This window comes from Misgurnus anguillicaudatus, chromosome 1 (assembly GCF_027580225.2).
Source record: "Misgurnus anguillicaudatus chromosome 1, ASM2758022v2, whole genome shotgun sequence".
Classification (NCBI taxonomy): Eukaryota; Metazoa; Chordata; class Actinopteri; order Cypriniformes; family Cobitidae; genus Misgurnus; species Misgurnus anguillicaudatus.
The window spans coordinates 4429813-4454678 of record NC_073337.2 but is presented as its reverse complement, the minus strand read 5'-3'; the positions used below and the strand labels follow the sequence as shown (position 1 = coordinate 4454678).

The 24866-nt window shown below is 38.0% G+C and overlaps 1 long non-coding RNA gene across 1 annotated transcript in view; it reads right to left on the bottom strand.

Moving 5' to 3' along the window:
• Positions 1-215: 215 nt before the first annotated feature.
• The window catches only part of LOC141350081 (uncharacterized), a 38306-nt gene continuing 13655 nt past the window's right edge, over positions 216-24866 (bottom strand). The window contains exons 2-3 of the long non-coding RNA XR_012358035.1: positions 10143-10226; positions 216-336 (exon numbers count right to left, since the gene is read on the bottom strand). This is a non-coding gene — a long non-coding RNA (uncharacterized lncRNA). The remainder of the gene's footprint in view (positions 337-10142; positions 10227-24866) is intronic.

Sequence of the window (24866 nt, the reverse complement as noted above, 5' to 3'; positions counted from 1 at the left end):
TTATTGAAAATACAGTACACAAATAATAAAAAATTTATTCTTCAGGTAAAAGTCGATATTTAGTGTGACATGTGTGGCACTAAACACATCTTGAAGTCTTTTAAGGAAACTGAAGTACAAAAGTAATTAAACTTTTCACACTTTTATTCTGTTTTTATTATAAATTTTCCGTATTTTCAAATGATGGCATAGTGGCCTAACATCAATAATATAACTGTGTGTGGTGTACAGAGATGTGCAGAATGCGGTGCAAGGACACAGAGAGCATTTCATGTCTCTTTAGGGTCGTCTGTGATGGACGTGACATTTCCTACAAATCCCGTCATGTGCCTGTCCCTAAAGAGAGAGAGAGAGAGAGATAAAGGACAGTTTTATAAATGCAACTCTAATACTGTCATTCATACAATGTACTTGCCCAGAACATTTATGTATGTAAGTGCATATATTTATGTGAATATCAGTGTGTGTTATGCACTTTATATTTTTAGTTTTAGACAAATGCACAGTGTAATGGGTCTGTGTGTACGTGCATGCTTGTGTGTGTAATAGAGCTGTTCTGTCACTGCAGTCATATGATCCGCTCTCTTGTGACTGTGACCTTTCAGAGTCCACTCTTCACCTCACTTGACGCTGTGGCAGAAACAGTCTTCATGAACCCAGCAGTGAGCATACTACTGTCTGCTCTCATCTTCATCCTAACAAATGCTTGGTTGATTTTAACCCATCGTTGTAAAGTATAGAAAAAGCAAAACCCAATCATGTGTTAAATCAGAGTATTCACAAACACCTTTACTCAATTGAACGCTCTTTTAGAGCTCTTAAAGCCCTAAAATAAATTGGATGTATTCACAACACTTAAGGGAGTCTCTTTTACAACATTGTTAAATACAGGAATTTGGCAAGACTACTATATTACTTTCATTTAAGACTTTATAGGGTGACCAGATGTCCCCCTTTTTCCCGGGACAGTCCCGTTATTATTATTATTTTTTTTGGTGTTATGTTTTCCAGTTTTCCACAAACCCACAACAATAAAAAGATGAAAACATTTAAAAAGTTTTCTCCCTGTTTTATATATATATATATATATATATATATATATATATATATATATATATATATATATATATATATATAACAAATAGGATTTCAATGATATTTTGACCATTGAACTGGAAAATGTCCCCGCTTTCCATTTTAAAAATCTGGTTGCCGTACTTTAAAGGTGCCAAAGACTGCATGTAAATAATCTGTTAAATTGTTCTTTGATATTGACATGAAAGTTATGTAACTTTATTCTTTGCAAAAAAGATCCAGAAACGTTTTTACAACCCTAGGATTTGCCTTTAGAATAAAATGGACTATTATTACCTTATTTGGAAGGGTCATGAATAATAATGTTGAGCTCTGCTCTGATTGGCTATGCAGCTCATGACAGTAGCTCACATTAGTAAACATTTTAAAATCTTTGCAATTAATTTAATGTGTGATTTAATGTTGGGGGCGTAAATCTCAACTGTGACATCAATGTGTTATGTTGATATTGGCCTGTTTTCCATCAGTCTTTTGCACGCACAAGGTTTACATAAAAATTAGGAAACAAACGCATTTGAGGCTCACTATATGTCATTACCATGTGTACCCAAGTGAAAAAGTAGTATACTACTTGCAAGAAAATAAAGTGCTTTATTTTCGCACACTGATTTTGTACTTAATATACTAGGGATTCGTCTTCAGTAATTCTTGAGATGTCCTTAAGATCATGTAAGTGTACTTCACTGTGCTATTTTGAGACACCATAAATATGAACCAAAATGTGCTAAAAATGTATTTAAAAAATGTTTTTAGGTAGCACTTGTAGTAAACTTGAACCCATCTTTGTATGAAAGTTGAGTTCAAGTTTAATTAAAAAGTGTTAACTAAATGTATGTTAAAAGTGCATTTTAGTTCATATTCATGGTGTCTCAAAATAGCACAGTGAAGTACACTTAGATGATCTTAACGACATCTCAAGAATTACTAAAGATTAATTTTTAGTATATTAAGTACAAAATTAGTGTGCAAAAATAAAACACTTTAAGTACACTATGGAAGTGTACTACTTTTTTTACCTGGGCAGAGCTCTTATTATTCATCTATGCCTAGATAAATACAGTTTTTTATGCTACGGCACCTTTAAGTCAAGTCTATGAGGTTGTTTGTAATTAAAAACATTACACATGCACACTCTTTATTAATTTAAAAGCATGTACTTTTCAAATAATGCTTTTCATGATGTTTGCCAGTACATCAGTTTGTGTCGACCATTAATAATAATCTCTCTGTTAACATAAGCGTATTCTGTTAAGCGTATTCATTAGGTTTATTTTGCAGATCTGAGGAATACTTGATTCTGATTGGTTAACTCGCTATCCAGTGATATATCAGAGGTATACACAGCAAAAAATGATTTTCAAAAAAAAAATTCTTAGTATTTTTGTCTTGTTTTCAGTAAAAATATCAAAAAATTCTTAAATTAAGGTGCTTTTTCTTGATAATCAAAATGACCCGATAAAATAAGTCTAGTTTTTAGGCCAAAAATATAAAATGTAAGTGATTTTGTGCATAAAACAAGCAAAAAAATCTGCCAATGGGGTAAGCAAATTTTTTGTGAATTTAGTGTTTAAGAGAAATGTTCAAGATTTTGTTGCTTACCCCATTGGCAGATTGTTTTATGCACAAAATCACTTAAATTTGATATTTTTGGCCTAAAAACTAGACGTATTTTCTTGGGTTGTTTTGCTCATCAAGAAAAAGCATCTTAATTTAAGAATTTTTAGATATTTTTACTGAAAACAAGACAAAAATACTAAGAATCTGATACTGATAAAATGTATAGTTTGAATGCACTGTAAGTCATTTTAGGTAAAAGTGTCTGCCAAATGCATCGGCAAACGCGGAGTAATGCAGCCCGGAGTCATATGCTGTCTGGGATAAATGTAAATCTGGGGATTAAATGATATCAGACTGCATATTTTCGAGTATCCTTCTAAGTAAATCATATAACTAGTCTCATATAACTCATAAAATATTTCACCTCAAATCAATGTGTACAATTATTTACTAGCAGTAAGTAGACATAAGAGGTATAATGTATAGTCTGCTGATGGTCTTTATTGCAAAATAAATCCCATAAGGGTGATACAAGTCCAGTGATCTTTAGACTAATGGTCAGCTGACAGTACATTATCCCTTACAAACCTTTCCTGTGTGCTTATATTTTACTCCAGGGACACATGATATTCTTTGCCCTGCTTAGAGATGACAGACAGATGGACCTCAATATAACATCTCATGGCCGTCATGTGAAGGAGTCCTGGGTGAGGAGATGAAGATTTATACATGCATAATGCAGATTCGCACATGCCGTGGGTATCTGGTTTAACATGTAAGTATGTGTGTGGTGGCATTTACAAATGTAACAACGTAAATGCCTTGCCACATAATATCTATTGTACAAACTGATTTATTTATTATTATATATATATATACTATATTATTTATTATTAACATAGTTTCCTTTTCAAGTTAAATGATATAAGCATTGCTCCCACTAGATGGAGTCATAACAGCATTTTTCATTCTTCAGTTCAAACTGGAATTAAGCAGTCGGATAGAAACATGCGGTGACAGATTGCACTGGGTCAAATGCACACTGCCTGCAGGCCGGAAAGCAATGACACGTTCAGCTGGCGTGTGGAAAATTATAAAGACACGAATAAGATTGAATATGTTGTTATTTGTTTCAGACAGAGCAGCTACATGATCCACGACAGCAATATGTTTCACACACACAAAGCACGAACTCTCCTTGCATGCCCGAGCACAGAATCTGGGTTACGTCCTGGGTATCCCAGGAGGACAAGTCCTCATACATCATTATTGAAATGTCCCAAGCTCCCGAGGATGGATCACACATACCTCGTAACTCGCTCTAATCTCCTCTCTCACCCTCTGGGGTACGTGTGGAGTTACCTCATCTCTCCCATACACACTAACATTAACAGCGGGATGTGGAGCAAATACATTAAAGGTTGTCCTTAAAGGACAAGTAAACACAACGGTGTGTTCTGTATGTACGTACAATAAACAAAGTAGTTACCGTGTTGTATACTTATCCAAATGCGTGCAAATTTAAAAGTACATATTGGTACCCCAAAGGGTACATACATGTATTCATACATCAATGGTGCATTTGCAATCCATTTCACAACTGGATTCATAATTTATGGTAAACTTCAAACTTAAATCCCACTCTTTGCGGAAATATTGTGTTCAGAATAGGTGTAAATATTTAAGTTCAGAGAACACCAAACAGTATATTGGGAATCTGTGAATGACATCATCATTGTACAGCTGTCCAAAGTGCATTTTTAATTTTTTGAGCCATGGTGTGACCTTGTTTTGCTTTCCACAAAACTGTAGATAGTGCATGTTTTGAGATGTATACTTGCAGTTCATTTAGTAAGAGAATAAATTCATCCATGCCCATGAATAAAGTATTCCACCTAGAACCTGTGTTGCACCATATTGCGCTATTTTGAAACATAAATGGTGCTATAGTCATGCTTTAGTACCATGTATGGTCCTACAAAGGTCCTATAGGTGCTTTACCCCTAAAAATGGTTCCCCTATGAATATGAGTTTTTAGCACTGCTACTTGGGCGAAGTGATTTGCACAACTCCAACCGAACTCCTCGGGTGCTGCGAGCAAATCACTCCGCCCATAAGCAGTGCTTCACCTTCTGAGAATATAGTTCCCATATACTGTTAAAAGATAGCTGTGTCTCATATGACCTTGTTATTTGTACATGGTGTGACTATACAAATCACAACACATAAATAGGAAAATGTTTGCGTTATTTTGTCACTTATTTGGAGCAGTATGCTAGCTGAAGCCATTCACTTCCAGTCTTTGTGCTAAGCTAAGCTGAGCTAGCGGGGGCTGCGTTAGACAGAGTACCAGCACGCAAGGAGATGAGAAAGGTATGTATGGACTTATCTAACTCTGGGGCATACGGCGAATAAGCTAAATTCCCCAAATCTGGGCGTGTTCCTTTAAAACCCAACATTACGAGTGAGCGAATTGACTGTGACAAGATGGCCGCCAAATGCGAACGTCGACCTCCCTTGGCCAGCAGCATCTAGCCTTTATTATGTATGGTGCCTCATACGTCTTGAAAAGTAAAGCTGCTGGCTTTTTGATCGCCCCCTGGTGGCTGGCTGCAGTGCAAGTCATAAACCCCGCCCTCTTTATGCAAACAAACAAAAATAAATTACACTTTCAATCAAATTTTCTGAAAGATGGTTTTGGTCCTTTAAGGTAGTTGTTATCGCGCTGATATATGTTCAATTGTTAATTTTTGTGATAAGTTTCATTTTAGCTAGTAATTTGATGCTATAGAAACGGGGCGTGTCTTTTGATTGTAATTTGTGATTGACAGCTTCTCTGAGCGGACTCTCTGAGGCTATGTCCACACGAAGCCGGTGCATTCCCTATCCGATCATTTTTTTTCCTTGCTCTAAAAAAATAATCCGTAAACACGAAACCACTGAAACCGACTGAAAGCGGTGTAGTATATATGCCGGACCAGTATGGGGCGCTGTAATTCTGCCACAGATATACACTATACACGGAGAAGAAGACTTTGAGCATGCGCATAACCAACGTATGGTGTTGTCCATTATCGCTTGTTGGTCACCACAATTGCATAGAAGCAATAGATTTTGCTGTAATAAAGCTAGTAGGCTTTAGTAGCTTCTGTAGCACGAACACAATCACGTAGTCCGCCGTTATTGTTGTTGCTGTTACGTGTGACGCTTCCGACACGTGATGTGATGACGTTTTCGCTTCACAAAATATACGGATTGGCTGTAGAGACGAAACCGCATGGGTGTCGGTTTCAGATTTTCCACTTTAGGACCCGGTTTCAAAAAATAGCGGATTCAGTCTCCCAAAACGCCGGATCCGTGTGGATGAAACGCCAATACGATAACAAATTTATGCGTATACAGTGATCCGCGTCTCCGTGTGGACAGCCACCGAGCTTCAAGGGAAGATTGAAGATATAACTAACTATTCATTTTCGATTTTTGTGTTATTTCACACCAACAAAATTAGTTGTATTTAACTTACCTTATGTTAGCAAGCCAGTCAAATGAGACGTTCAAGGGGCGTGGTTGACTTGGGCGCATGAACGTCAAGTTGAAGTTTGATACCGCGGCTCCCCCCCGGGCTCTACAGACGATTCCTTTTGCGCATGCCTTTGCGTAATGTCAGTGAACATCGTCGGACATTTTAACTAGTTCATTACAATGCAATGTAAGCGCCGTTGCGTCATCCATCTTTTTTTACAGTCTGTGGTCTCAACACAGTAAAATCTCACTGGTTAAAAAAATCCTAATTCAATTAACAGTAGAGTATATTAAACACTTTGGGGCAGTGGGACAGGGCTTGTCCCAGACTAAAATGCATGCCTTAATTTCAAAACACCTGATGTATCTTAAATAACAGTGCCATTGTTTTGTCTTAAGATGCACACCAGTAATGTTTTTCGTAAAGTTTGTTTGTAAAAATACATGTCCTAACATAACTAAGGCCTAGTTCTGGACCAGTCCAAACCAGGGGAAACTGCCCCTTCATGTCTGGATTGGCTGTAAATGCATTGCGAATACTTCGCTCTCACTGTGAACAGACAAATATACTTTGTGGTCGCATCACGTTTGATTGCGCTAATTTGACCATGTTTTGTGTGTAAGCGTGATGTACCGCAACACTCTGACAGTCTCTGACTGGAAAGCAGTGAAAGTGGATGATTCATCCCAACTGTTCTGATAGAGATAGAGAGATAGTTACTCCCCCAGATATCTGAATGTTCTCTCTCTCTCACACACACACATACACACACGTACTCTGTGTGATTGTGAATGTCAGATGAGTATGTGTCATGCACGCTCTTCATGTTACACACTCTCTGTCCTTGTATTCAATCCATTGATACCTATGCGCTATGTGATCATAGAGGACGTACAGTACAGACTGAAAACATAAAGTACCCTCAGGATAAAGTGCAGTAGTGGTACTACTGTGTCGGTACAGTGACAGTATACCAAGTTTGGTAATAGTGGGGCGGTACCTTTATATTAGTAGCTTAAACATACATATCTGGTAGGCTACATATTAGGATCTTTTTAACCCTGGAGAACCCAAGGGTCAAATTTGGCCAATGTTAATTGATAATAAGAGAAGGGTTCTTGGGTTCTCCAGGGTTAAAGGGTACCATCTCAAAGAAAGTTTTTGTACCTTACAGTGTATGGTAAACCATGTAATACCAATTGCCCTGGTACAATCCCAAGTCCATCCAACCCAGTCTCACCCCATGTCGCCAACACTCGACGACACCCGACCACCCGCCAACACGTGACGCGGAGGGCACACCCCTCGCGTAATTCCCCGACGAACTGGGGACCTCAACACCACCACGTCCGTTGCATTCTCTTCTCCTATTTTCTTACCATTTTCGCGTCGGTTTAGGGTTAGATTTACATAATGACATCCCTACCCAAACCTAACTCTAACCCCAACGCCAGGTGACAACTGTTTCTAACCCCAACGCCAGGTGACAACTGTTTAATTTCGCGTACACTGTTTAATTTCGTGTACACTGTTTAATTTTGCGTAATCTAACCCTAAACCGACGCGAAAATGGTAAGAAAATAGGAGAAGAGAATGCAACGAACGTAATAGTATTGAAGTCCCCAGTTCGTCAAAAAATGAAAGGTATACCCTCCGCGTCACATATTGACGAATGGTCAAGTGTCGTCAAATATTGACGACATGGGGTGAGACTGTGTTAGTCCATCCCGTGATGCCATGTTTATAAACCTATAAACTGTCAAAAAAATTGTCAAAAGTCATCACTGACTGTGATTGGTTGTTTGACATGTCGGTCAAACAGCTTGTGGGCGGCCTTTGTCCAGAAAAAGCAGCGAAAAACACCAGACCTTCAGTATTGAAGGTTTGGCTACGCGAGACTAGGACACCCCATCCATTGATGCCCCATTCTGACCGCCAGCGACTAGCAGTAGCAGAGCGACGCAATCTCATTTATTTCAATGGAAGCTTGGCAACTTCCAGTGACACGAGTGAAAGTGACTGTTGCAACCAGATGGGCGTTTCACGAGTCCGCCCTTACATCTAATCTAATTGCAAAGGTAGTTATATTTTGTCATGCTGTTCTGGTGGGGGGCTTTGAACCCGGAGAACTCCCCCATCCCTTAAGTGGGATAAAAACAAATTCGAGTGAGGAGTTGGGGTGGAGCAGGGATGTCGGAAAATGATCTCAGGACGGAGGTAGGTAGGATGCATGTCTATGTAGTGTTTAGGCTGGTTAGCTAAATGAGTTGCACCTTGTGTCGAATTGTTTAATTATCTGATCGTGCTGCTCCCGAACCTTGTTTATCAAACATGTCCAGCGATGCGAGAAAGATAGGAAAAGCTTAACTTTATTCAAAGGATGAGCGATTTTCGGGAGCGACTACCAATGGGAGTGAAGCAGTGAAGTTCGCGTCGTCTGTCTCTCGTCGGTTGCTTGAGTGGACGGTACTCATTTGTGTATGACAACCAGTTTTAAAACCGTCTCATTGAAAGAGACGGGCACTGGTGGTCTGAACAAGGCTTTAGACACAGATACAGTATGTATACACATGCCCATTTGAGGTACTAATATGTACCTTTGAGGTAATAACATGAACTCTTTTGAAAAGAGATGCAGCCCAAGTGACAGCTAGGGACAATTTTTCTGACAGTGTAAGGCAATAAGGTCTTTATAAGATAATAAGGATTGAGTGAGTCGGATTAAGACAGAGTCTTCTTCATTAATGGATGAGATGGGACTGGATTTTGAGCTTTTCCACACACCAGACTCAGGGTTTGTCAATGAGCTGTTTACATGCAGCCCAATACTGTGTCAGCACTTTGCCCAACAGTCATTGGAAAACACTTTATTATCCCTCCCTGTTCGACACATGAACTCCAACATGACATTCATCCCCTCGGCAGCAGTATTAACGGACCGTCAACTGCTCAGACTGGGTGTAAACCGAACCTGCTGACAGCACAAATGAGGACAGTCTCCGGTGCTCTTCGGATTCGGGTCAAACCTGAAAATAACGCACAAGTGAGACTTTCGGGTGTGGACATGAAGAGGTGTGTGCTGGATAATGATGGTTAGTTTTGCAATGGGTGTAGGTGGCTAAAACAGAGTGTGTGTTTTTTGCAGAGGTCAGAGCTGATTCTTTTTTTTTATCAAAATCTGATTTATTCTGATACTTGATAACACACAGGTTTGTTTTATCAAGTTGAGGACTTTTCATTTATAGCTCTTGTTTTATACCGAGATAACATTTTCTTCCCTTAACCAAACACATAAACCTAATCCTTAGAAAAGCTGGTCACCCAACGGACAGGATTTTAGGTTTTACAATTCTTGGGGGAGATTTATGTTTTATAAACCAGACCAACACAAACAAACCCACACATCACTGAATGGATTTAGTACATTAGAAAAAATATAATGGGCTTTTTCAAACCATGGATGGGTCAAATATAGAAAAACCCAACCGTTGGGTTTAAGTCAATGTATGTTGGGTTGTTTCATCCAATGGTTGGGTAAAACATAGACAAACTCAAGCTTTGATGTTGAAATAACCTATGCTAGATTGTTTCAACCCATAGTTTGGTAAATTATAGACAAACCCAACTGTTGGGTTTACATTAACATATGCTGGGTTGTTTCAACCCATGATTGGGTCAAATGGGCATTTTCTAAGGTAATTCAACTCAACTGTTTGGTTTTGCATGTTTTACCCAACCAATAGTTGAAAACTAAAAGAAAGTGTACACTATTAACTGCAAGACACCAACTTGTTTAAAAAATCTTTAGGCACATGTCTCCAATATGACTAACTATCCTTGGAGACATGATAGTGAGATATTATTCCTGTGCATTTTATCCCTAGTGCCGACATTGCCTGTTTTGTCACACAAGCCTTCAGGCGAGATGTCTGGTTTACAATTTTAGTACGCACACACACACACTTACATCACCCACTTCATGCAGCGATGGGAACATCAGCAGTGATTCACGCCGGTCTAACGTCACAAGGTCCTGATGCTGCTTATGTTCCTGCAATATACAACAGAGAGATCAGTCCATGAAGGTGTTTCAATACAACACGCTGAGTACTAAAGTGAGAACATGAAAGGCCAACAAGGACAATAATGCACTGACGACAAATCTGTTATATACTAATCTTTAAGTGATATGTTGTAAACAAGCTTGCTAACAATTACATCAGAAAATTTAATCAGGATCAGTTTCTTATATGCTACGGTAAACATCTCTGTTGCTATTGTGCTTAAGCGAAAGAGATTTGAACTTTTGAGTGTTGAGAGCATTTCAACAACAGACATAAATGTTCACCTTAACAGTCTACTATAGCTTCTTAACTGTTCCTGCAAAAAAGATGCGGTACCTTTACAAAAAGTACAAATTTGCACCTTAAGAGTTCACATTAATACCTCTATTGGTATCAAAGAGTTCAAAGTAGTATCTCAAAAATACATGTTGGTACCTAAACAGTACATATTGGGACCTTTTTGACGAGTACTGCTTGAGTGAAAGCTTTTGACCATGCATTTTTCCTGACAATGTGTAGCTTAATTGGTCGAGCATTAGGTTAGCATGGTCATGGGTTGAATTCCCAGGGAATAGACATGGATAAAAACAGATAGATTGAATGCATTCGACTTGCTTTGGTTAAAAGCATCCGACAAATGCAAGATAAATGTTCAGAGTGATCAGACTGATGATTTTCGTCTGGTGAAACGCTCTTTAAATGAAGTGATTGATTTAATGAAGGAAGTAAGGTGAAGAAATAGGGCCTGCAGCTTCCAGAAACAATAGACTTACACATTTGTGAATACTCCAGACATAAAGCCACCAGGTTTGTTATTATTGCTTTAGTAGGGGTTTTATGTTCAGTATGAATGAGCAGAGAAAAAGGTACAGGTTCCTTGCATGGCTTCATGGTGATTGATTTTACCCTGAGTGGACAGCATCTATGTCTGCAGCTGCCAGCTCATGTGAATTACTCATGTTAATGTGCTGTACCTGCTTATGTATGCACCCTGTCTAGATGCTTTGCTGTCTGCTGTCCACATAGGCAACGACACAACTGCAACCTATTTAATATCCCTTCATTCTTTTTAGATGGAAATATTAACTTACAAGAAAACACTTCCTTAATGGTATAGCGGAGGATTTTCTTTTTCCGGGTGGATCATCAAGACTATTGGTCATCCAAGTTGTCAATCATTCTGGTGATGTGTTTATGTAAGGCCGTCATACGTGCTCGTCCCTAGGTTCGCTTTCTGCACATGAGCACTTTCAGGTGTATATGTGTGGTGGGCTACGGTTTCAGACATTCATTGCAGCTCACGTTCATACCGCATTTTTTAAATGTCGGAGGGTCACAAGAGAAAAAGTGTCCACGAATTGTATGACAAGAAGAGAAAGGGCTTTGAAGAAAGAAACAAGACCCCAATATTTCACATGTTGGCGTGCGCTAAAAGCACTGGTTGGGCTTCCCACTGATGCCTCAGTTTATACTCAACAGGTAAAGTTTGTCATGCTATTTGGAGAAATCCATTCAAAATGACTGCTAGTAAAAGTTGATGTAAGCTGTGATTAGCAATGCTAGCCACAAACCGCGCAGACACGGTAAACATCTCAATGTTTGAGTCATGCCGACAGCAACTTGTAAACAGAGCGCAGAGAAGAACTAGGTTGTGCATGCTCTCTAGTGCACACGTTTAATAGGCGTTCATTCTCAGGGGCAGGTAGAGTTTTGCGCAATTGCATTTTTTTGAAGTGGAGAGGGCAGTTATTTTCTAAAATTTGGGAAAATCTTCCTCTATACCTTTAAATGTTTAAGTATTCTCAACTTGGAAGCTGTAAAAAATATGAATGTAGTGTCTGTGACGTCACTCGTAGGTTTGTGAACTTTGAAGCTAGCATGCCCTGCTGAACAAAACAATAAAACCATTACAGAAAATTCTAGTGGTTTCCATTAAAATACCAATAGGAACCATTAGCTTTCACCATTAAAACCACTACACTATAGTGTGTTTTGGGCCATATTCCATTAGAACCAATACATAGTCCATTAGAACCAATACATAGAACCAATACATACCATTAGAGAACAACAAAAACCAATACACTGTAGTGTGTTTTGAGCCATATTCCATTAGAACCAATAAAATTCCCAATAAAACCAATAAAACCATTAGAATTTTTTATAATGGTTTTATTGTTTTTTTCAGCAGGGTGTTGTCGCCATCTTGGCAGAGCGTTGCCATGCGGCACTTGCGGATTACCAAAAATGGGCAAAGAGGCACGTGGATGGAGCTAAGGTGACTGGTTGCTGAAACGACAAACCACCCAACTCTGAGGTAGTGACAGCAGCGGCAGTTTACCATGTCACTGAAGTGGCCACTCATTTAATTATGCAGAACTTTAAGGGCCCTATATTAACAATCTAAGCGCACGGTCTAAAGCACACGGCACAAGTTCACTTAGGGTGTGTACCCTACTGAAAAATCCAGCTAAAACCAGCATAAGCTGGTAGCTGGTTTTAGCTGGTTTAAGGTGGTTTATGCTGGTCCTCCCAGCCTGACAAAGCTGGTCATGCTGGTGGGCCAGCTGGTATTCCAGCATGACCAGCTAAGTCCAGCTAGACCAGCTTAAAATGTGACCAATACACACATAGACCAGGTTGCTACACCAGCTAAACCAGCGCCGTACACCAGCAAAACCAGCTAAAACCAAGCTGGAGACCTGCCAAAACCAGCTCACCAGCTTATGCTGGTCTTAGCTGGATTTTTCAGTAGGGTACACATCCACTTTTGCTAGTTTAACGGTAAAAATGGTCTATGCGCCTGGTACACAGTCTAAAAGGGTTGTTCCTATTCTTGTAATAAATAATGGGTGCGCTCATTTGTGCGCACGAGTGTGTCCTTGTTTGTGTTCTGCTGCGCATCCATGTGTGTAATAAGCAAACGCACGTTGTCGTCCTGTTTATATGCGCATATTACTAATACGCTCTTTAAATAACAAAAACAATATTGCGCCATTGACTTGAGAGTTGCAATTCACCCCCTCAGAGCTTTCATGAAGGGCAAAATTAGCTATATAGACCTTATTAAAAAAAAAATTGTACTTTTAGGCTGTAAACATATTATTTCTGCTGTAAAGTTGGACTTTTTAACATGGGGTGTCTATAGACGGTTTCATTGGAAGCACGTGATACACGTCTGGATCCGAACCTTACTTCCGGTTTTGTTTTTTTAATGCTCTGACTAGTTGCTAAACTGATCTCTTGAACAAATGCCTTGTCGAAAATAACAAATGTTTTGGTTTCCTAGGTAATCTATGTGTTGTTTTTTTGCTTGTTATATAAATAAACTACGTTTAAAGAACTTTGTTGTTATTTATTCTTAGCGGAGTTTACCGGAAGCTACGTGCAGCCCCTTGTTTATGTTGTTACTGCTGAAACGGTCTATAGTATGGGATTGACTCCCTTTTGGAGCCAGTCTTTAGGAAGTCATTTCAACGTTTTTTTATTTTATTTTGATGAGTGGTTATAACTTCTAAAATAAAGTTGAATGAGCTTAACTTATTTCAACAGCAACTTCTCTGTGAGGTTTAACCCTTTTGACCCCACCTGGGTTAAAAATAATCCTCATTTTACATCTTTATCTACAGTCTTCTACTTGGAAGCACCTTTACATCAGTAGCCCGCCGTGATGACTAAAAATGTTGCCCGGATGGGCAGCAAGTTTTGGCACAGAGTTAGAATGTGTGGTTTAACAGATGGTCACTTTCTGCATAGAAGTCCCACCTACAGTACACTTAATCCATATCACCATTGACATTGTCCCACAGAAACACACCTTCTGAAAGGATGTTCATTCTGTATGAAGATCTTCTCTATGTGGGCATGCAGATAATGATGGCGGAGGTTCAAGCTGTCCAATCAAATGCTTTTCACAGCTGTTAGTGAGGTATAGGAACCGTCACACATCACATCCCTATGGCCCTATGCCTGGCATGAGTGTATGAGGGGGCGGAAAAGCTCCCATCCAGATCTGATAGGTTGCCATAGCAACTGCCTTTGCATTGAATCGATATATCTACAATAAAGCAATGAAATTCAAGCTGTAGTCTGGAAAATCAGATCAAATCAGAAAGATTAAGATTGTTGTCTGTAAATGTGGAGACACTTAACAGCTGAATGGTCATATGGATGTATATGATCTTTAGAGCTAAATGTCTATGGGTGTAAGATTTTTGGCTTCGATTAGATGTCAACATTTCCAGCATTATCAGGTAACGTGACCCAGTCTGTTTATTGTGATTCATTGTTTTCTACATAAAATCATCAAAGTATCGTAAAAATATTAACTTGATAAGATCAAACAAGATTTAAAATCAAACTTTGATGCTCCTAATCTCATAATTAGATTATGAGATTTTAGCCTGGTGAGAGAGACAGAACAGAGAGAGAGAGAGAGAGAGAGAGAGAGAGAGAGAGAGAGAACAGGGATGTCCTTTTTCATGTGCAGACACAAGGAATGGTTATCAACTGCTCAGAGACACCCAAACACATCAGGACAGGCTCCACCAATGGCAGCTCACACATGTGCCGATGCGGAGGGTTTCCAAGGCTACCCCATCCTCCTCCATCCCCGACTCCACTGCCTGAATGTCAAACAGCTAATAAATGTGAGGAGAACAGCTCCATTTGCACATAACCGACAGCACCGACAGGTCCAAATATACTCATCTCCCCATGTGTTTCATGCAAGTTAGAATATTAATATATTTTTCTTGAGAAATTTAGAGCAAGTATCGTACATATTGTGTTGGTTGATGGTATGCTGTTTGCCAAAATGCCTCAAATGGCTTTATTAAAAAGTGCATGCCAACAACCAAATCAGAACACTTTAGCAACTACATACCATTGAACTGGCAACCATCCAAAACATCCTAGCAACATGGGGACAGGTTTGGAATACAATCCTAAAAAGAAAGGTGCTACAAATGGTTCTTCATAGTGATGCCATAGAAAAAACTTTTTTTTTTGGTTCCCCTAACTGTGCGTTCACACCAGACACAGAAAAAGGGTCAAAAACACGCTATTCGCGCGTAGTTGGACGCTTGAACATTTTGAGTTAACTTGCTTCATTGGCGCATGAAATTCTAGTCATTCGAGACATTCACGCATAAATTTGCGTCATGGGAGGGGCTTATATAGCTCAATTTGAGTGAACTTACCAAATTGTTCGACCCCCTCACTCACTTTGTAGCGATAATGATTGTCCCCCATTGTTGTTGTTGTTTTTTTTTGCCTCCGCTCGCTTCCTGTAATCGCGTCACTGCAAGAGAAAGCTCCTGGTTGGTTAACAGCGCGAAAATTCGCCAAAGTTCCGATTTTTTAACTCGCGTGGATCACACGGCAATGCTCAATTCGCGCAGATGCCGCATTCCGTGTGAATTGAGCATTGCCGTGTGATCCACGCGAGTTAAAAAACCGGAACTTTGGCGAATTTTCCGATTTTGGATCCGCGCTTAACACCCCACAGAATGCCTATTCGTGTCTTTGCATTGACTTAACATGTAAATCACTCACGCTTGCCACTTCTTCTGCATCTGATGTCAATGCACCATAAGAATCATTCAGTCCAAGGATCTTACAAGAACCATTTCTTTCTTACCTTTTCATAATCTGAAGCAGTGGTTCTGAAACGGCCCCCAGTTTGAGAACCACTGATCTAAAGAACCTTTATTCACCACAATGATCCTTTTTTCTTCAGATGTTAATGTTTCTTTATGGAACCATTCAGCCAAAAATGGTGCTTCTGTGGCATCGTGTAGCACCTTTACTTTTAAGAGTATAGGAAAGACCAATAAACCCTTATAGCACAGACATAAAAAGCACAACAGAAACGAAATCATTATCATTCAGTTTAGACTAATAGTCCTTTTGGTCATAGCCTCCAGTGTGTGTGTGAGTTTTGGTGTAAAATGAGACTTCATTAATCAGATTTTTGGCCCAGTGGGAAACCGCTCTGTTATGGAGCAGTGATAATAGCCAACGATTTCTGTTGAAAATAGATCTGAATGGGAAATGGCTTACTGGAACTGAAAAACTGGCATCTGAGATATCATTAAAATCTCATTTGTTTCTCCTGGACAGGAATGATATTACATGAAGATCGCTCGCCAACATGATTTTCGCATTTAAATATCCTTTAAAATATCCAAAAACTACTAAGTTAACACAATATATTCTTTCACACGTGTACTTAAGTTATCCCAAATGTTTACAACAATGTTTGAATCTGGAGGATTTGGGGTTTTATCAGTGATGTCATGTCCGGGTTATTCTCGCTTTCTGCTTTTGCTGCCTTAAAACCATAGATGTTTTTGACTTCATGTGGCACTTGATCAGCTTGATCTCTGTATGACATCAACTAAACTAAGGGGCGGTTCACATTTCGCATCTAAAGCCACACGGAAAACACGGCCGCACCAGTTTAGTCTCGTGAGAGTTTGATGTCATATGCCGATTGGTTTGCGCAGTAGTCAAGTGCACATTGCAATGTTGTGGCCTCTATCAAGTCACACTGTGGGCTTACATTATAATGTAACGGTAATAAACTTTATTTCAATACATTATCCAATAACAGAATTTGTGAGTCCTGACAGTCACAAGCCTCCCGGTTTTTATCCAAAATATCTAAAAATGTCTTTTGAAGATGCTAGAAGAACACATGGGTGATTTATGAACCAATTTTGATTTTGGAGCGAACTATCCCTTTTAAGGTCACCTTACACACAGTGTTTCTGCTAATGTCATGTTAATCTTGAGTAAACAGAGTAGGCTATTGCATCCTTCATATCTCTGAAGAATCTTATAAGAGTAATAAAAGACAGATCAGCTCTACCGCCACTTTCCAGGAAAAACCTGAACCCCTAGAGGCGTACGGTATCCCTGGATAACTTATGATTCACTCAGTTTGTGTCGTTTACATTATATGCCAACAAAACACAGACATTTGATCCAGTTTTACTTACTGCCTGCAACTCAAGACCCAGGTTGGACAGTCCCATTTCAATGAAATCCAGCGTTAAACAAACACACACGCACAACCCGGATAAACAAACTGGGTAACACTTTATTTTACGACCCGCAAAGTACCGCGTAATTAAACCGAATTTACAGCGTACCTATTTGTAACAACAGAATACCTCTACAGTACGTACTTGTAGTTATAAGGGAATAATATTTTAAGTTTGGGGTAATAAGGGGGTAAGAATATATGGAAAATTATAAATGATTTATTCTCTAAGTATTTCATACCTACAGGGTACCTATTGTAATATTACGTGGTATGTATGACTTGGTCTATGGGTATATGGTCTATGTGTAATATGTTTTTTTTCATATATGCTACTTACCTGATGAAGTGTATTGTATAGCCTACAGTTAATGTCTACAAGCCACGTCGGCAAATAAAATATAACACACAATAAAAATAATAGCAACTTGTACCTCTTTGATCTGTATATGTATACATGAGTTACCAGGTAACTCTTATATTTGCGGGCTGTAAATTAAAGTGGGGCTTATTCCCGCTTGTACTGTGTATGTACCAGGTAACTCTCATATTTGCGGGCTGTAAACTAAAGTGGTGCTTTGTTCACCTCTTGTTATAAATGTTATAGGGTAAATACCATAAACATACAGAATATTTTTTTTTTAAACAACTTATTTCAAAACATCTTTAAAACACTATAATTAAGCCAACACTTAATGTTTATTATCACATAACTTTTATTTCAAATAAAAAGTCATGACAATTTTTCGTTGTTTTTGCTGCTGGTTTCCTCTGTTGGTCTTGTCCACTCGGATGATGAGTTGATTTCGTCTCACAAATGCTGTTCTGCATTACATATAAAAAACATAAATGAAAGCCTTAAGTAAATATTTCTTCACTGTGCCTTGACAGAAACAGAGTTTTCTGAGCCAGTTATTAACTTTAGGCTAACGTATGTGCTAGCTAACCTGCTGCGTTAGCTGGCAACTTTCTTGAAAAAACATTGTTTGAAATGCGTGAGTCATGTATTAACAAAACCAGTCACCTTTTCCAGCATGCGGATCCTGCTCACATCACTCGCAGCCGTACTCCACAGTGTAGAAAATTTTTAAACCCTCTTAAATAAATTTCACCTCAGGATCGCGTTCCAGCAAACCTCCTGCAGACGGCCGCGCGCTCTACGCCTGCGCGGTACTGTACGCATGTCGTCTTTTTCTTTAGCGGGAGCTGATATCTGCCGTTGTTTCATTCTGGTTTGCCATTGCATAAATTATATTTGGCTAAAATACTTGTGTTTACACATGTTGCAAAGTTTTATTCTACCAATGATAACACCTATTAAAAATAAACAAATAGCGTGCTGCTTTGTGGTCATTATTGTGTCATTTGAAAAAAGTAAATAAATTGCAAAGCACAACTTCAGATATGTACGCAAATGTGAGAGTTTTCTGGTAAATAGGGAATAAGTTGCTATTTTTATTGTACTTACCTTAAAAAAAAGATAACCACATTAAATCAGCTGGACTTTTGTTATTAAAAGCAAGTAATATAGGCTACTAAAATAAAAGTTATGTGCTGGTATATTTATTTGCCGATGTGGCTCGTAGACATCGACTGTATACAACATTCAGTAGTCAATATGAAAATTCACAATAAAATAAAAAAATAAAACATAATTTCCACATAGACTTGACTAAGTCATACATACCACGTAATATTACAATAGGTACCCTGTAGTTATAAAATACTTAGAGTATAATTAATTTATAATACTTCATATTCTTACCCCCTTATTACCCCAAACTTAAAATATTATTCCCTTATACCTACAAGTACGTACTGTAGAGGTACCCTGTTGTTACAAATAGGTACGCTGTAAATTCGGTTTAATTACGCGGTACTTTGCGGGTCGTAAAATAAAGTGTTACCACAAACTGCATCCATTGTTTTCATAATCCCGGGTTCATTGGGAATCTGAACAAGCTTAAATTTCACTCACAAACAACAACACACTTCTCTGGTGACGTTGATTTCGTGTCAGCTCTTGGTTGGTGTGTGTGTGCACTATTCCGGGTGAAGTGCCCATATAAGGACTTCCAATGTACTTCCTGCAGTGAAATTGCCCATAAAAGAAATAAAGCAAGATTTTTCAATCTTTCATGTTCTAATAAAAATTTTCCAAACCCTGTCGAAGTGTATTCGGCACAAAAATACAACTGCTTTTTTGACACTTTACCAATGTTTAGCATAGGGAATCCAACTCTTAAAGAGTGTTAATAAGTCATAATGAATTAAATAGCTTTAACCCCCCGCCCTTTAATAACAACATCAAGCTATGATTAGTGACCTCAAGTGGTGAAAAATACTTATTGTGCCACAAAATTTTACGAACTATGAAGAGAGGCGGCCTGTGAGCTACACACTGTTCGTTTGAAAGCCGTATAAACATTGCTTTTTTCACAGCTTTCTTGATTTTCACCATGCATCAGTTGGTTATTATGTATCTCTCAACGGTTTGCTGTTGTCACCAGTGCAATATTTGTAGAGATTGATATATGTAGGGGAGACCGGGGTTGGTTGTCACAATTTTTACTCATGCATGAATTGCTCATCTTCAAAAAATCTTTCAGCAGTAATTCCTACATGAAATGAAACTTTGGAGTCTTGGCTTTAAATGTGTATACTTTTTACTTTTCGAATGTATTTTAACAGGAAGTAATTAACCATCAAAGACACTCTCACGGGGTTGGTTGTCACAGGGTATGGTGTTGGTTGTCCCTATAGTGATTCAATAGGATTTCAGTGATAAATTGGGATCTGAAAAGATAATGTGTAACTTTTTAGTTTTTTAAGCTAGAAACTGGAAATAAGTTTTAATATGAATCCACCCCTATGATAGTTGTTATTAATGCCCCTTATGTTTTAACAATGGGATTAAAGTGGGTGATCAGTTACTTGAATAGGCTTTATGCCCAGCTGCACTATGAACCTCAGCCAGCTCCCTGTTTCCTGTCTGCCATTATTGGACAAACTGATTAATCCAGGTGTGTCTAATTATTGTTGTTGTGACTACTGAGGTCAGGCACACCTGGATTAATCAGTTTGTCCAATAATGGCAGACAGGAAACAAGAAGCTGGCTGAAGTTCAGGAAGTAGTGCAGCTGGGCATAAAGCCATTTGTCTACTGTGTTGAGAATTAAAATGAAATAATTTAAAGTGTTAAAACCTCTTTATTTAATGCTTTATTTTATTTTAACAGCAAACAAAAACAAACAAACAGACAAACAGCCTTTAAAGTTCTACATGTCCAATATTTTTATGTGACAACCAACCCCGCAAGATATGTGACAACCATCCCCAACTGACTTCTTGACAAACATGCTAAGCTAGCTGCCACACGGCTTTAACTTGATTGCTAAAAGATGACTCATAATAAAGCTACTACTTTTAGCTTTTTAATGAGTGTTTTGTTTTTGAATGACTTATTTCCTACAAGATCTCAACACAAAAACAACACCAACATGAAAATTTACTCTGACCCATAAAAATAAAAAATTGTCTCCTAACCTCAATGTTTTGTGTCTGCTCACCAAAATTACAAGTGCAAATGAGTAAGCTATTAAAGGCTAATAAATTGATATCAAAATTGTACCACAGTGCCATGTAGTATGTCTGGAATAAGCAATGTGACAACCAACCCGTGAGACAACCAACCCCGGTCTCCCCTATAACACCTCGTAAAAACCTACAATTACCGCCTTCTGCTTAATAAACCGAATGTTCCTTTTCGTGAGCTGTTACGCAGTACTCTTCTTACTTTAAAAGAAAGAAAAAAACCCCACATATATTAAGTTATATAACATATTACAAAAGCTTTTTCACTGCAGAACACCACGTCCAGTCTGTCACCACCCATTTATTTCCTAGAATTTGTTTCCATTTGTGAACCAGACTTCCACCTACTCTCCACATTATTATAGCTTTGGGTTAGACAGAGTAGATCTTTACTACCTTGAGCGAACCAACCACTGGCATTTGTACAGTACTTATTTCACAGCCAGTTGTTCTGGTGGTACAGGACACCACGGAGAGCCACAATTTGACTACTGTTGCCTTTGCTCATGGGACTATGTAAGATTTTGAGCCATTCAACTGAGACTAATCACAAAGTTTAGGAAAACAATGTACATGTGCACAATCCCAAGATGTTTGCTAAAAACATTCATATTAACCGCCAATAAATTAAGAAAAAAATCAATCACATGCTTTAGTTGCAGTTTTGTTCTTGTTTGTTTGACCTTTGGGCAGCTACACAATATATGGATTTGGAGAGAGTCTGAGTTTTAGTAAAATCAATGGAAATGTTGAGTGAATGTATGACTTGCGTATAAAATCTCTTATAGTTTAAGCCATGGATTGAGAAAGAGGCTGCTGCCGTAATTCATTCCCATTCATCTGATAAAACTCTCCGAATGTATCTGCTAGGCTCTGAAGACATAACAGGGCAAAGCTGTCAAAATCAATTACTGAAGAGGGAGAAAAAAGATTTCGCCCGTGTGACGTCAAATACATCTCTTTCTTCATGAGGCAGTAGGGATTAAATTATTAAATCTGGAAGGATTACTCTAAATTCCCTGTCCTTGTGTGACACAGCAGAATCAAACACAGCTGGTATAGCATCCACACACGCTCATGTACAGTACTGTACATACTTCTGACTACTGTTCGACCCCTCTTTATCTAACACTGCTGTCTGACCTCATAAATCTAAATCTGCAACAGGTACGAGATACATCTGAAAGGTATGAATTTCACAGCAATACATCGCAAAAAAAAGGTGAAATCTGCAACTTTTTGTATAAAACTGAAAAAAAGCGTATACTGTAAAAAAATTCTCCAGATTTTATTTGTTTTAAACAGAGATGGCGATAGAAAGGCAAAACTTATGGATTGTGTATTTAATTCATGTACTAACAGATAAGTTGTCTCTTTGAGTAAGAACTGGAATTATTGACCTTCTTTATCTGGATTATATGAAAGTTTCTTTTAAGTTATATCCTGAGATATGGTATATAATAAAGCAATAAGCCCCAAGAAGCAGTGGGTTACCAGTGCATTTTATAAGAGCTAAGGGGCGTTGTTAGCTGTTATAAAATGCACTGTAACACCATTGCTTCGCGGGGCTTATTGCTTTTATAAAACGGTTACTTCATATGCATAGCAGGGTTTCATAAAATAAAACACAAATAAGTTGTAATTATATTAGTACAAATATTACTCTTCCGCCAAAAAAAGTTCCTCAGAATCAAGTGTGGCTGAAACAGAGTGCAGTTACCAACCAACACAGACGCAGCAAAAACACAATGAAAATAAAGACTGTAGTGTGTATTTTATACATTAACATTTATATTGTGCAGCTGTTAAAGTGATGATCAAATATGCTTGAAAACATGCTTAACTCTTTCCCATTCAGCGGTTTTTTTTTAGTTGCCACCAGTTTTAGTTTAAAGTCTTCCAGAAAAATTATCTTCTTTAAATAAACATAAAATCAGTATGTAGCAACAGTGGCGCAGTGATACTTATGTATAATGCGGTCTGAACCGTGGGGTTACCAGGGTATTTTATTACTGCTTATTACACGGCTCTCTGGAATGCTTGATTCTGATTGGTCAGTTGAGACATTTGCAGGTTCGTTCTTTTCAAATAATAACCGCTCCAAAGTAATAACGCATAGCCGGTACTACTTGTACGAGTAAAATCGCTCCGCGCCATTAAAGATCAATAAAGATTACTGTTTGGAGCCATCTAGTGACAAACACTAGACAACCACGACAAGACACAGACAGCTTACTGAGGCTATGTTTACATTAATGCGTTTATGCTTTAAAACGCGTTACTTTTGCTACGTTTACGCCTTTCATCTACACTACATCACCGTTTTCGACCCTCATAAACGGATTCGTTCGCAAACGCTGAAGACCCTGTTTTAGTTTGAGAACTCAGACGTTGCTCTGAGTGTAAATGAACGTAGACGGAGTCTTATGTAAACGAACAGCTGACGTTAACGTGACAGCGCATCATTTTCAAAGTAAAAATTATTTTATTCATGTAAATATTGGTTTGCAACGGAGGTTTTGCCAAAAATAGTAAACATCTACCAACCAGCTATTATAAACGCTATATCGGATTGTTTTAACATGTATCCTTTTAGATAATGTCTGTTTTATATTAATGTTTGAGTATTGTTGGGTTTAATGTGTTTATGTTTTGTTTAAATTTAGTTAGCTTACGAAAGATAGACTGTAATTTAAGCGCCATATAGGCGTTGCAAAGGCCAATATGAAGGGAGAATTGTAATGGGTCAGACATTATTTTCCAGTTTAATGTAAGTTTTGTTTGCTTCTTTAAAATGAATTTCGTTTCAGTTAATTTGTCTCTTAATTTTTATCGATGTTTTGTTGATAAGTTTTGTGAATATAAATTAATAAAAACAATAAACTCAACGTCATTAATATAATGCTCGTTTAGGCGCTTGGCTTTTAGCTATTTGTGTGTTGCTAGCGGAGGACGTGGACGGACCTCGCACACTTTTAAAAATTAATGCAATAAGCATTTCTGGTAGGCTAAAGCAATACTTCACTTCTTACTATGTTTGATTGAAGTTTGCATTTGCGTAAATTTATTTTTGCTTCAATTTCGCTACTGTTTACTGTTCACTTGAATGCTTTCTTTTTAAATCATAAAGACCTTTCTGTTTAGTTATAAAATTAAAATTAACCTATTAATCATATTAATATGTTGTAGGGGGAGCTAGAACAGTATAATTGTTTATGTTTTGTTTAAATTTAGTTAGCTTACGAAAGATAGACTGTAATTTTAAATGCCATATAGGCGTTGCAAAGGCCAATATGAAGGGAGAATTGTAATGGGTCAGACATTATTTTCCAGTTTAATGTAAGTTTTGTTTGCTACTTTAATATGAATTTCGTTTCAGTTAATTTGTCTCTTAATTTAAATCGATGTTTTGTTGATAAGTTTTGTGAATATAAATTAATAAAAACAATAAACTCAACGTCATTATTATAATGCTCGTTTAGGCGCTTGGCTTTTAGCTATTTGTGCGTTGCTAGCGAAGGACGTGCACGGACCTCGCACACTTTTAAAAATTAATGCAATAAGCATTTCTGGTAGTCTAAAGCAATACTTCACTTCTTACTTTGTTTGATTGAAGTTTGCATTTGCTGAAATTTATTTTTGCTTCAAGTTCGCTACTGTTTAGTACTGTTCACTTGAATGCTTTCTTTTTAAATAATAAAGACCCTTTAATCAAAATTAACCTATTAATCATATTAATATGTTGTAGGGGGGAAATAGAACAGTATAAGACTTTCCCAAACACATTTTTATAGGTTCAAAAATAGTGTCTGTTATAGTTGCCAGCAAAGGACCCATGTATGAATTTTTGTCAATATCGCACACCCCCTAGGCTGCGTAAACGTGCAAAGGTAAGCTATTATTAGAGTAATAAGTTATTTTACACTTTTATGCGCATGCCCAGTTACGTGATTGGTCATGTTTCATGTGTTTATGGTCGTGTATA